Source organism: Suncus etruscus, chromosome 1 (assembly GCF_024139225.1).
Source record: "Suncus etruscus isolate mSunEtr1 chromosome 1, mSunEtr1.pri.cur, whole genome shotgun sequence".
NCBI lineage: Eukaryota > Metazoa > Chordata > Mammalia > Eulipotyphla > Soricidae > Suncus > Suncus etruscus.
This window is the reverse complement of record NC_064848.1, coordinates 139,788,410-139,800,008: the sequence shown is the minus strand read 5'-3', so window position 1 is coordinate 139,800,008 and position 11,599 is coordinate 139,788,410.

The window sequence follows — 11,599 nt, the reverse complement described above, 5'->3', positions numbered from 1 at the left end:
TCTTTTTTCAAGAATCTCTGAATTTAGTTAATAATCCTTTCTGAAAACTAGTTGTTTTGTATGAAAGTGTTAAGCATAGTTCTATTTCCTATTATTTTATTGAAAATATTACAATGAATTTTTTTATCAACAAAGATCTCCTAGTTATGCTCTTAAATAAATTAAACATTTATTTATCATTATCAGATCATTACATTAGGAGAAAATGCCTTAAATTGCTCTCTGAGTAGAATCAATTAATATAATTGGTAAACAGTTGATTTGATGCTATAACTTGGCTCAGCACTGACTGTCTGAAATGTAGATTCCTTTGCCAGTATTTGTGCATTAAAAATTATAACATAAGATTTTGACATTCTGTTAATTGTATTTGAAATATAAATCAAATAGCTTATCTACACATATTAAAAAGACATAATATTATTTGTATTTTGGGGGATTTAGTATAATTTTTTCTTAGATAAACAATAAATGGAAAACATTTAATTACTATAAAGTTGGTATTTAAAAACAAGCAGTCACAATATAAACAAACAAGATATTTTGTGGAATACAGTGGTATATATTTTCTTTGTAGATAATTTTACAGCTAAGCAATTCATCACCCTCCTGAGTGGATGAAGTCAAAAGGAAAGAAGTGTTTTTAACTCTTTCCTGCCTTCTTCCCACTAATACCAGTGTTTTGATTTGATTTGTCTTGGTCACTATTCATTTTGATAAAATTTAAACTTCGAGAAAAATCAAGAGTCACGTGGCCCTTAAACCATCCTACACAAATATATGCATTTGTCCCATAGTTTTATTATTGGTTTGGTAAATTGGAGTCAAATATGTCTCCATTTCTTTCTGGTTTTATTTTTTCCTGTGCTACTTTGGGTTTGTCAAATCTCTTGAATCTGTTCATTGATATTTTCCTTTTTTTTTTTTTGTTTTGGTTATTAGGTCACCCTGGCAATGATCAGAGGTTACTCCTCCCACTGCACGAAGAAATGATTCCTTATTTTTCACTATCAGGTGAGCTCAGAAAATCATGTAGGATGCTGGAGATTGAACCCTATTTGGCTGCATGGAAGGCAAGTGCTTTGCCATCTGTACCTTCTGTGTTTGAAAACTTACTGACATTACCTATTCATGGATCTATTGCCCCTTTTCCTCCCCCGCCCCTTATCACGGCCTCCAATGACCATAAGTTAGAAATTGGATATTATCTGGTAAGTGGCTGGGAAATTATTTTTTATTTGTTAAGGTTTTATTTATATGCTCTAGTTTAAATAGTTTCTTTTATTATCTAGTATTTCCTTTCTCCATATCTAATATACCATTTTTTCCGGCATATAAGATGACTGAGCATATAAGATGACCCCCTACTTTTCCTGTTAAAATATAGGGTTTGGGCTATATTCACCATATGACTACCTCTCTTTTAACACACACCAAATGGAAATTCAAAAAACATAAGAAAAAAGAGTAGAACCCTCAAAGGTAGTATATGTTTAATAAAGCTGGACTTTGGAGTGCCAACAATCATTTTACATTTGTCATTTGTAGTGAGTGACTGTGATTTTTTAATTGTGATCTACATTGAGATCAGGGAGAGGGGGCTCCTCCAAGAGCCACTGGCTGGGGTGCAGCGATTGATAGGACAGCTAGAGGGAGAGAGAGTGCCTCCTCTGTGTCCCATAAAAGCTGAACAGAGGTCTGAGCAATGGAAAGCTGCATAACCTGGCAGCTGGATGAGATGTAGCACTTGCTAACTCAGCTCCTGTGTGTGCCCTGAAAGATGAATCAGGACAAATAGAGGACTGAGTGATGACGCCTGGCACCTGGATGGGATGCAGCAGTAAGAGGGGGAATGATCACTTGTCCCTGAGGCTGGAGTAAGTTTCAGCATGTGGTATATCAGCGTATAAGACGACCCCCAACTTTTAAGAAGTTTTTCATGGATTAAAAAGTTGTCTTTCACCCGACCCCCCTCTCCCCCATTCCTCCGGATCTCCAGGTGGGTTCCTGGGAGGAGTTGACGGGACACCCGGGGTTTTCCCCAATCCCAGGCCGGGCCGGGACACTGGCCTAGGGTGGGGCTTAGGGGGTGGAGTTTGATTTGGTGGGTGGCAGATAGCTGCTTAGCTATACTCAGTCTGTCAATGGTAATTTCATACTAGTCTACATTTTGCAAACCGCGAGGGGGCTAGCACTTGCTCCTTCCAACCATCAGTACCCCAGATTTACCCTCCTTAACTTCAGTAACACATAGTTCTAATCTCTGACCTAAGACATACAGTATATCTAACAAATCCCAGAACTATTTAGAAGGACATAAATTGAACACATATATCTTTTGAATATTTTATGGGTATTTTCTTTAACTGATATAACTCTCTTTATATTCTTCTACCATGATGTTTCTATCCACTTTTCATCTTGTCTTTTCTTTGTAAGCTGTTCAGTAAGGATTGTTGTTGGAACTGTCCCTCAGTTTGATGCCTATGATTGAACTATGTCATGGAAATTGCTGGTCTTGTTCCTATTGCCTCCAGATGCACCAATAGCGCTTCATGGCATTGATCCTTGTTTGCATAGACACATTAAAATGGGAAAACACCATACAAACAGATAAGTTCTTATCTAATAAATCTCAGTACAATGTACCTTACACCCTGAACATTGATATAATGACCTGGCACAGGCCTCAGAAGAATGGGCATCCTCCATTCACACCAGAACCAGGCAAGCTATCTACGAAACATCCAAGGTCTTTTATAGCAACAGCTGGAAGCAGTCCTCTACCAGGAAAGACACTACCAAGGGTCTGACATCGACCTCCTAAAGAGAGACTTCCGTTTACACTGAGAAGACTTGACAACAACAATGACCTGCTCTACAGGACATGGTTCTCTCTAGTGCCCCTTAAGTGTGAGGTGAAACGAGAGGATGCTCTGCACCATCCTGACTGCAATATGGGATATGCAGACTCCAGGATCTTTAATACAGAAGCATGATACCAACAACAGAGACTATGTGAGGAATGGAGGTGTATTGCCACTACAGACGATGACTTGAATTGGACAAACTAGTTTGCCTGGAGCCTAGAGTCAGTCCTGTGCCAGGAAACTTCAGGGGTAGGGTCTCCTTGTATTTAGACCATAATTTGTCTTTCCATGTCCCTTATGTTTTGGTGGGCCTATGCAAACAAATGCCACTTTAATACCGTTTTTTACTATGTTCCCTTGACTCCAATCCTTAAGAAAAACAACCCACTAAAACTTTTGAGGTTAACTTAAACTAGTAAGCATGTGCATGGAACTAGAGAAATGTACTTTGCCCTCAATGTTTAAGGAGTTACATAGGTCTAATGTCTTTAGATTATATTGTGTGCTGCTAAGAAATAGTATGTACTACAACTGGGGATTTGAGGGACAAAGTAATTGTATTGTACATGGGTTCAGTTTTGTTTTTCTTAATGTTCTTTGGCTGAAAGTTCAAGGCTGGGATATCATCAATGGGACTACCGAGAATTCTGTTTATGGGTGATTGGGCTTCCACTGTAACTTTACCCTGTCCTCTTTCTTTGCATCTTTGTTGTCATAATAAAATTTAAAAAAAATATATAAAAAAAAAGTCGTCTTATGGGGCCGGAGAGATAGCACAGCGGTAAGGTGTTTGCCTTTCATACAGAAGGACAGTGGTTCAAATCCCGGCATCCCATTCAGGTGTCCCATATGGTCCACCGAGCCTGCTGGGGACAATTTCTGAGCATAGAGCCAGGAGTAAGCCCTGAGTGCTGCCAAAGTGACCCAAACACCAATATATATATATATATATTTTTCCCCCTCTAAGCCAGAAAATACGGTACTACTAAATTCTTTTTTTGTTGGTTTTTTTTTGGGGGGGCCACACCCAGAGGTACTCAGGATTACTCCTAGCTCTACACTCAGAAATCGCTCCTGGCAGCTCGGGGGACTATATGGGAAGCAAATCCGTCCTGGATGAATTGCATGCAATGCAAATGCTCTACCATGGTACTATCACTCCTGGCCAATATACTATTAAATTTTTTTTGGGGGGGGGGTTCGGGCCATACCCGTTTGATGCTCAGGGGTTACTCCTGGCTAAGCACTCAGAAATTGCCCCTGGCTTGGAGGGCCCATATGGGACATTGGGGATCAAACCGTGGTCCTTGGCTAGTGCTTGCAAGGCACCACCTCGCTGGCCCCACTATTAAATTCTTAAGTAAAATATGATACTGTATTTTTCCTATGGAATATGTTATTTTACTACTTTAGGTCATAAAAAGGCATGTAAGGGATTCTGATTCTTTGAAAAGTTCATGGATAAACATAGAACTTTCCAGATTTCCAGATTAATATCTGCGTGTCAGTTCTAGCAATTTATCAAATGGACTCTTTTCCCAAAAGATAAAGTCATAGATAAAAACTAAATTCTGTATTTATGAAGGTGCTGCCTTGTGTAAGCAGTAAGAAAGGCAGGAACACAACTCTCCCACAAACTTTAGCATCTTAGTCATCATTTAAGATGTCTGATACATATGGAGTAAACAGAAAGGCCTTTGAGAAATAATTAGATTCCTCACAGAGTCAATTATTTAAGGTTCAAATGTTTTAGTCGCTAGCCTATTTTTCTAATTCCATATTAGGAAAATAGATGCCACAAAGACATTCAATAAATAAAACTATGAATACCATCTTTCTAATACATATTTAGCTTTAGTGTTTCCCTCAAATCCAAGCAAGTCCTTCCCTTGAATCATACTTAAATTGATCTCTGAATTTCAGATATCTCTGTATTCACTTATGAGCTACTGGAAGTCCTTTGCCAATTTTTTTCTCCTAGGAATCATCAAAGAAAAGTTCCTCCTCATATACTTCTTATTAAGGACATTTTATCTGCTATCATTAGAGGTTAACTTTAGTTTTTGTGTTGTGGGGATGATGGATCACACCCATTGGTGCTCAGGTCTCTGTGCTCAGGGCTCACTTCTGGCAGAGCTTAGGGAACCATATATGGTGTCAGGTATAAAAACAGTCAGTCTGTAAGGCAAGTGCCTTCACCCCTGTGATATCTCTCTGGCTCAGCCACCCCTTTTTCTTTACTGATTTATCATTCATTTACAATGAATGCTTCTCAAAGTGGGTAGCACTGTCTCAAGGCTTCTAGAATCATATGGAAAGGTGAAAGTAGCCTTACTTATCTTGTTTTATCTTAAAGAAGGTAGATTTCCAGGGGCTGTTAAATCATAAGTTTAGGGGTCTCTGATTTGCAAAATTATAGGATTTCAGGAATCGAGTTTAACTTATCATATAACCAAATTACTCTCTATCTAATCCCTCTACCTACTTTTCTTCAAACCCCCAAGAAAGAATATAGTTTTCACTAAATTAGAAGTTAGTTTTGTTTCTCTTTTTCTCAATTCATCTGTTTAGTTAATTATAGTCCACATATGAGTAAAACTATTTAGTAATCTTCTTTACCATTTTTTACCTAGACTTAATCGCCTAAAGAAACATCCTCTTTATCCCAATTTCAATATTTTATCTCTTAAAATGAGAACAGAACTCCATTGAGTATATATACTATATCTTCTTTATTCAGTTATTTGTCAGAGGGTCTTTAGGTTTTTGTTTTATTTAGGTTTGGTTTGGCTATTGGGCCATGCCTGGCAGTGCTTATGACTTACTTCTGATTCTGTACTCAGGAATCACTTCTGAAAATGCCCAGAGAACTATATGTGATACCAAGGATTAAACCTGGGCCAACCACATGCTAGGCAAATGCCCTGTCTTCAGTGTTATCTCTCAGCCTCAAAGGTATTAAGGTTGATTCCATGTTTTAGTCATTATGAATAATGCTGCCATACACCGGCATATGTGTAGCAGCTCTCCCTTTTAGGACATAAATCCACATTTCTCAATATTGTATTTTCTTCATGAAATCTCTTTGGGACTCAGTCCTTTTCCCTAACCTACTCTCAGGAAGGAAGGAAGGAAGGAAGGAAGGAAGGAAGGAAGGAAGGAAGGAAGGAAGGAAGGAAGGAAGGAAGGAAGGAAGGAAGGAAGGAAGGAAGGAAGGAAGGAAGGAAGGAAGGAAGGAAAGAAAGAAAGAAAGAAAGAAAGAAAGAAAGAAAGAAAGAAAGAAAGAAAGAAAGAAAGAAAGAAAGAAAGAAAGAAAGAAAGAAAGAAAGAAAGAAGGAAAGAAAGAAAGAAGGAAAGAAAGAAAGAAAGAAGGAAAGAAAGAAAGAAGGAAAGAAAGAAAGAAGAAAGAAAGAAACATCACCAACCCTTTCATTGTCTTATCCAGAACTTAAAAAGCAGTTTGGTCCAGCTATAAAGTCAGAATTAGTTAGTTCTGAGACTATATCTTGCCCCTTAATTTCAGTCTTTCTTCATTCATCTGATATGTCTCTGATCTGCCTTCTGTCCTTTAGATAGCAGATATTCACAAGTCATAGTTCTCTCTTTACTTGAAACACCCAGTAGGTTGGCCCTGCCTGCTGATTTGGGCTTTTCTCCTGCTTCTAGTCCAGCTTGACTAGAGAAAGGTTTACATGGCACAGGCTTCCTATGGTGTTTTCAGCATTTGAGCTTGTCTAGTTTCATTTTCTTAAGTAGAGACCTCTAACTTAATATCGTTGTTGTTTTGCTGTTATAGTATTCACAAAAGTGATTGGATCATAACAAATGAGCATATTGTGGCCAAACTGAAAGCACAAAGAGCAAAAGAAAGAACTTTTTTTTAAATAGTAAGAATGCATTTATGATTCTTTTTCTCAGCTCTACAGACATAATTTTCACCTTCATTATACTTTTATATGGTTCTAACAGAGGATAAAAATTCTTATAACAATCTCTGTATCTGTTTGGATAACCAGCCAGTGAAATAGAAAGGATCCAGCAAGTGGTCCAAATGAGAATGGATGGGACTGAAGTAGGCATTGGCCTGAAGCTTCTTTGTGAGGTCATTGTTATCCCTTTCATGCTTGACCACCATGGCAGCTAGCTAGGAAAACACACTAATTTTCTCATGATAGTCCTAAAGGTTGTCCCCCACTTTCACCATGGCCATGAGGATGTCCTCATATGCCATATGCACTGCTCAATGACATTGAAGTATGCCACCAATCTTTCAGGATCAGTTTTACTCTGATTATTTTTCTTATACTCGGTATTTCTTCTTTAAGAATGAACTAATGTCACCAACAATGCCTAACACTAATAAATCAAATCACTAAATGTCTCATAGCTTCCATCAAGCATTCTAGCTGAGATTTCAATTTTTTTTTTTGTTTTTGTTTTTGGGCCACACCCGGTGACGCTCAGGGGTTACTCCTGGCTATGCGCTCAGAAGTCGCTCCTGGCTTGGGGGACCATATGGGACGCCGGGGGATCAAACCGCGGTTCGTCCTAGGCTAGCGCTAGCAAGGCAGACACCTTACCTCTAGCGCCACCGCCCGGCCCCGAGATTTCAATTTTTTATGCAACTAACAAATACAGTCTACTGTACACCAAGAACTGCAGATCCAAACATTAAGGATATAGCTGTGAACCAAGCAGGCCAAATTCTTGCTATACTGCACCTGAAGGAATAAATTTTAGGAAAAATTAATTTCGGTAAATGTGAAGACTCCAAAGAAAAAGAAAGCATAATCAAAGAATGCTATTGGGAAAGAGTCTCTTTTGAGTGTTAATAATTATTAACACTTTATAGTAATGGACACTTGACTAGATAAACTAATGAAGTAACAAAGTCTTGATGAAGACTTCCATAGGAAGTCTTGATAAAAAACATTTTGAAAAACAGAGTTTATAAAATCCTGAAGGGGGTATTAATATATCCTTAATATATTTCACAAAGAGAAACCCAAGATGGTAAGAATCGTGGAGAGATTAGTGGGACATGACATTATGAAAGGACAGAGTCACACAGAGTCTTATGAAACACTGTAAGGAGTTTTAATCTTATACTAGAGGTGATAGGAAAGTACTGACAAGTTTTTAATAGAAAATTCTGTGATTTTTCCACATAGACAAATATCTCTACAAAAATACATTTGCTTCTTTCTCTCTTGTTCTCCTATGTGCTTTTTCTACTGCTTCTGGGTTTAAGTAGGAGTTCATGAGGACATAAATAAATGAAGCAGGCTCAGCTTGTAAACTCAGGGAAATGGCACATTTCCTAAGGACTTAAGAAAGAACATTTAGAATTTTATCAGAAATGTCTACAGTTTCTTTAAAGGAAATGGAGTTGGTAATGTGTGCCAATGTATGCCTAATATCTGGATTGTTTGGTCCCAGATTCATCTCATTTCAGAAACCTTACAATTATGCAGGGTTTTGTTTGATTATTTGGTTTTAGTTTTTTGGGGACCACACCCAGAAGTGCTAGGGTTCATTCCTGGCTCTATGCTCAGAAATCACTCCTGCTGGAATTCAGGGGGACCACAAGGCATACTGAGGGATAAAATCCAAATTGGCTGTGTGCAAGGTAAACATCGTGTGCTGTACTAGATCTTCTACCCCTACAATTGTTTTTTTGTGGTCCATAGAGTATAAGGAGTTTTGGCTTGAACCATGAAGGTTGAAAAGCACTGTAGTGGATTATATATGAAAGAAAAAATCAGTAAGGGGCAAGATAGATTGTATAATTGGTAAGACAATTACTTTGCACGTATGATTCCCTGAGCCTCATCAATAGTAATTATTGAATATAACATCAGAAAAAGCCCTGAGCATAGCTGGGTATGTTCCCCCCAATATAAAAATGTACAAGAAAACAATAAAAGTAGAAGAAAGCAATAGTATCTGAAGTTGAATAAAAAAGAGATATATATAGTTGAGGGATGAAAGGACTAAGTATAATTCCAAGTATTTTTAAAATCTAAACAATATAATTAATGGCAGTCCTTTCTTTAATATGAAAGGCAGAAGGAGAAATGGGTTCAAAGGAGAGGGAGCTTGAAGAATATCAAGTCTCAGATACTTATTAGATATTCAAGAACATAGATGAACTATAATTGTGTAGTCCCAACCAGAATGTAAACTCCAACAGTGACTTTTGTCAGTTTTCTTTCCTTCTGTATCTTTAGAACTTAAAAGAGTTCTACACCGAGCACATAGCAGGTGTTTAATAAACATTTGTTGAAAGATAAATAATAGGAGTTTGGAGCTTTTATTATTTTTAAGTTTTGAAATATAGCTCAAAAATGGTGGCTCCAAATACCATTTATTATCTAAAATAGAAGAAGCAGGGACCCGGAGACTACTTCCATCTATTGGTACCCAACTCAAAATTCTGTATTGGCATATCACAATGGGGTAGAGGAAAGGAGAACAAATAGAAGAGAAGCCCAGATCCTGGAGAGAGCTGTGAGAAAATTCATTTAGGTGATGTTTTAATATGTAAAACCTCCTTGAATAATAAAAAAATTCAATAATCATATGAATTTTATCCTATGGTAAAACAAAGTATAAAAGTGAGAGAGAAGAGGCTTCTCCAAAAGTTCTCTCTCCAACCTCAATCCCCACCACAGTCAATCTACCAATATTAATGTTTTAAAAGTGTTAGTTCAGCATTGAAACTCAGAGTATGACTTGGCTGGAAAACGTAATGTCTAGGAAGATCTATGTAGTCTGACTCCTACAACCTACATCCTATGTAGTCTGACATCCTACACCATGGCTGCATGCTATTACAGCTCGCAGTTATCTGGAAGAACTAAAAGGAAGCAAGGGTCAAAACAAAACAAAAAAATAAAATGAAAGGAAGCTTCTTGGATTCACCTTCATGGAGCTATCACTTATCAGTGCAACCAATAATGACACTTTGTTTTGACCTTCCGCATTTTTTCTAGAATTATTTAACATTAATACATGTCTTTTTTTCCTTGGGAAGAGCTATCCAAATCACTCACATCTATTTTTCAAATCATTCTATTTTACAGAAGGTTATTTGATGGTTGGACTTAAAGGTCGGGATCTGCAACCTGATTCTCTGTTTCCATTTAACTCTTCCAAGGGAAATTGTCTACAGACGCAAGAAAATGAAGCATGTTGGTCAAGGGTTGAGAGGCATGTAAGTACTCTGCTTCCTCAGATTTCATTCCTCCTGACTAAGCAAGCTACCTACTGAGCCTTTTTAAGCCCAGAATTCTTCCTAAATTCTCCTTCTACCTCTCACTGTCCATCTTGTAGGTTTAAACATCTCAACTTCTTTTCACTTTGACTTCTCTTTTGATCTACATACCTCAAGCACTTTAGTGGTAAATGAACTAAAAGTTTTGTCTGGAAAAACTTCCATTCTCTTCTAAGAAAATTATCCTCCTCCATTTTTAATAGGCAAATTTACAAATAACTTACAACCTTGAACTCCCCAGATTTCCAATCTCCTGCTGTTCTCTATATTTTTTTAATTTCTGGCTGTCTTTTTTTTTTCAATTTAATATTTATGCAAGATTTCCTAGAACTTATGCCAATTCCATATTTATATCAGAGTGCCTAGTATCTCCCCCCTAATATTTGTTATCTCTGAAAATAATTTTCCATCCATACATCTGTGGTCAGTAGTTTTGCTAATATGTGGTGTTGGCCAACAGATGAGATGTGTGAATGTATAAACCCTAGTCCCACTGAATCTGCGATTGGAAGGCATATGATTAGGCAAAGTTCTCTCTCTCTCTTTCTTTCTCTCTCTGTTTCTCTTTCCAGTTTTCAGTAGATCTTTACCACCCCCTTCCTTCCCTTCTTTTTTTCCTTTGCTAAGAAGAGAACTTTCTGAAATTCCAACTCTGCTCCTCCTCCTCCACCACCTCCTTCACTTCCTCCTCCTCCTCCTTCTTCTTCTTGGCCACACCCGGCAGCGCTCAGGGGTTACTCCTGGCTCTATGCTCAGAAATCACTCCTGGCAGGCTCAGGGGACAATATGGGATGCCAAGATTTGAACCATCATCCTTCTGCTTGTAAGGCAAAGGCCCTACCTCCACGCTATCTCTCCAGCCCTCTGAAATTCCAACTTTCTGATTCTGTTACCCAAACCCTACAGAACATTCAAGCATCTGCTTTTCCTAGGAAGAACTTACTCGGAATTTCTCATCTTGTACGCCGTAGATCTATCATCTCTAGAGCTTGTAGTTGATTCCTTGACACATGTTTCTGGTTTTGGACACCCTGTGTTTAGGTTAGAAGTTTTTCTATATTTTTTCCTGTGATGCACTTATGCAAACAGCCGCTCTTTTTATTGCTTAGTTGTTCCTTTTTTACAATTATGCAAAATATTATTTACTTCTGTACATTATTATTTTTTCTTTACTAAAAAGGGGGAATTGTTGTATATGAAAATATTTCCATAAGATTATCCTTTGCCTGTTGTCCCACCTTGACCGGAATCCAGGTGGGGGCGCTGTTGAGAGCCAAATAAATGGCTTGGGTGCCAGGCGTTCAGGGTCGGTTGCCAGAGTTGACTGGTTGGTTCTAGGTGTTTTGGAGCTAGCAACAGGCTGACAAAGGACTCTTCGCCCAACCTTTTACCCCTTAACCCTCTTGTCAATGTGGATTATTTGCTGCAGATAAATATTACCAAGATCTCCCCA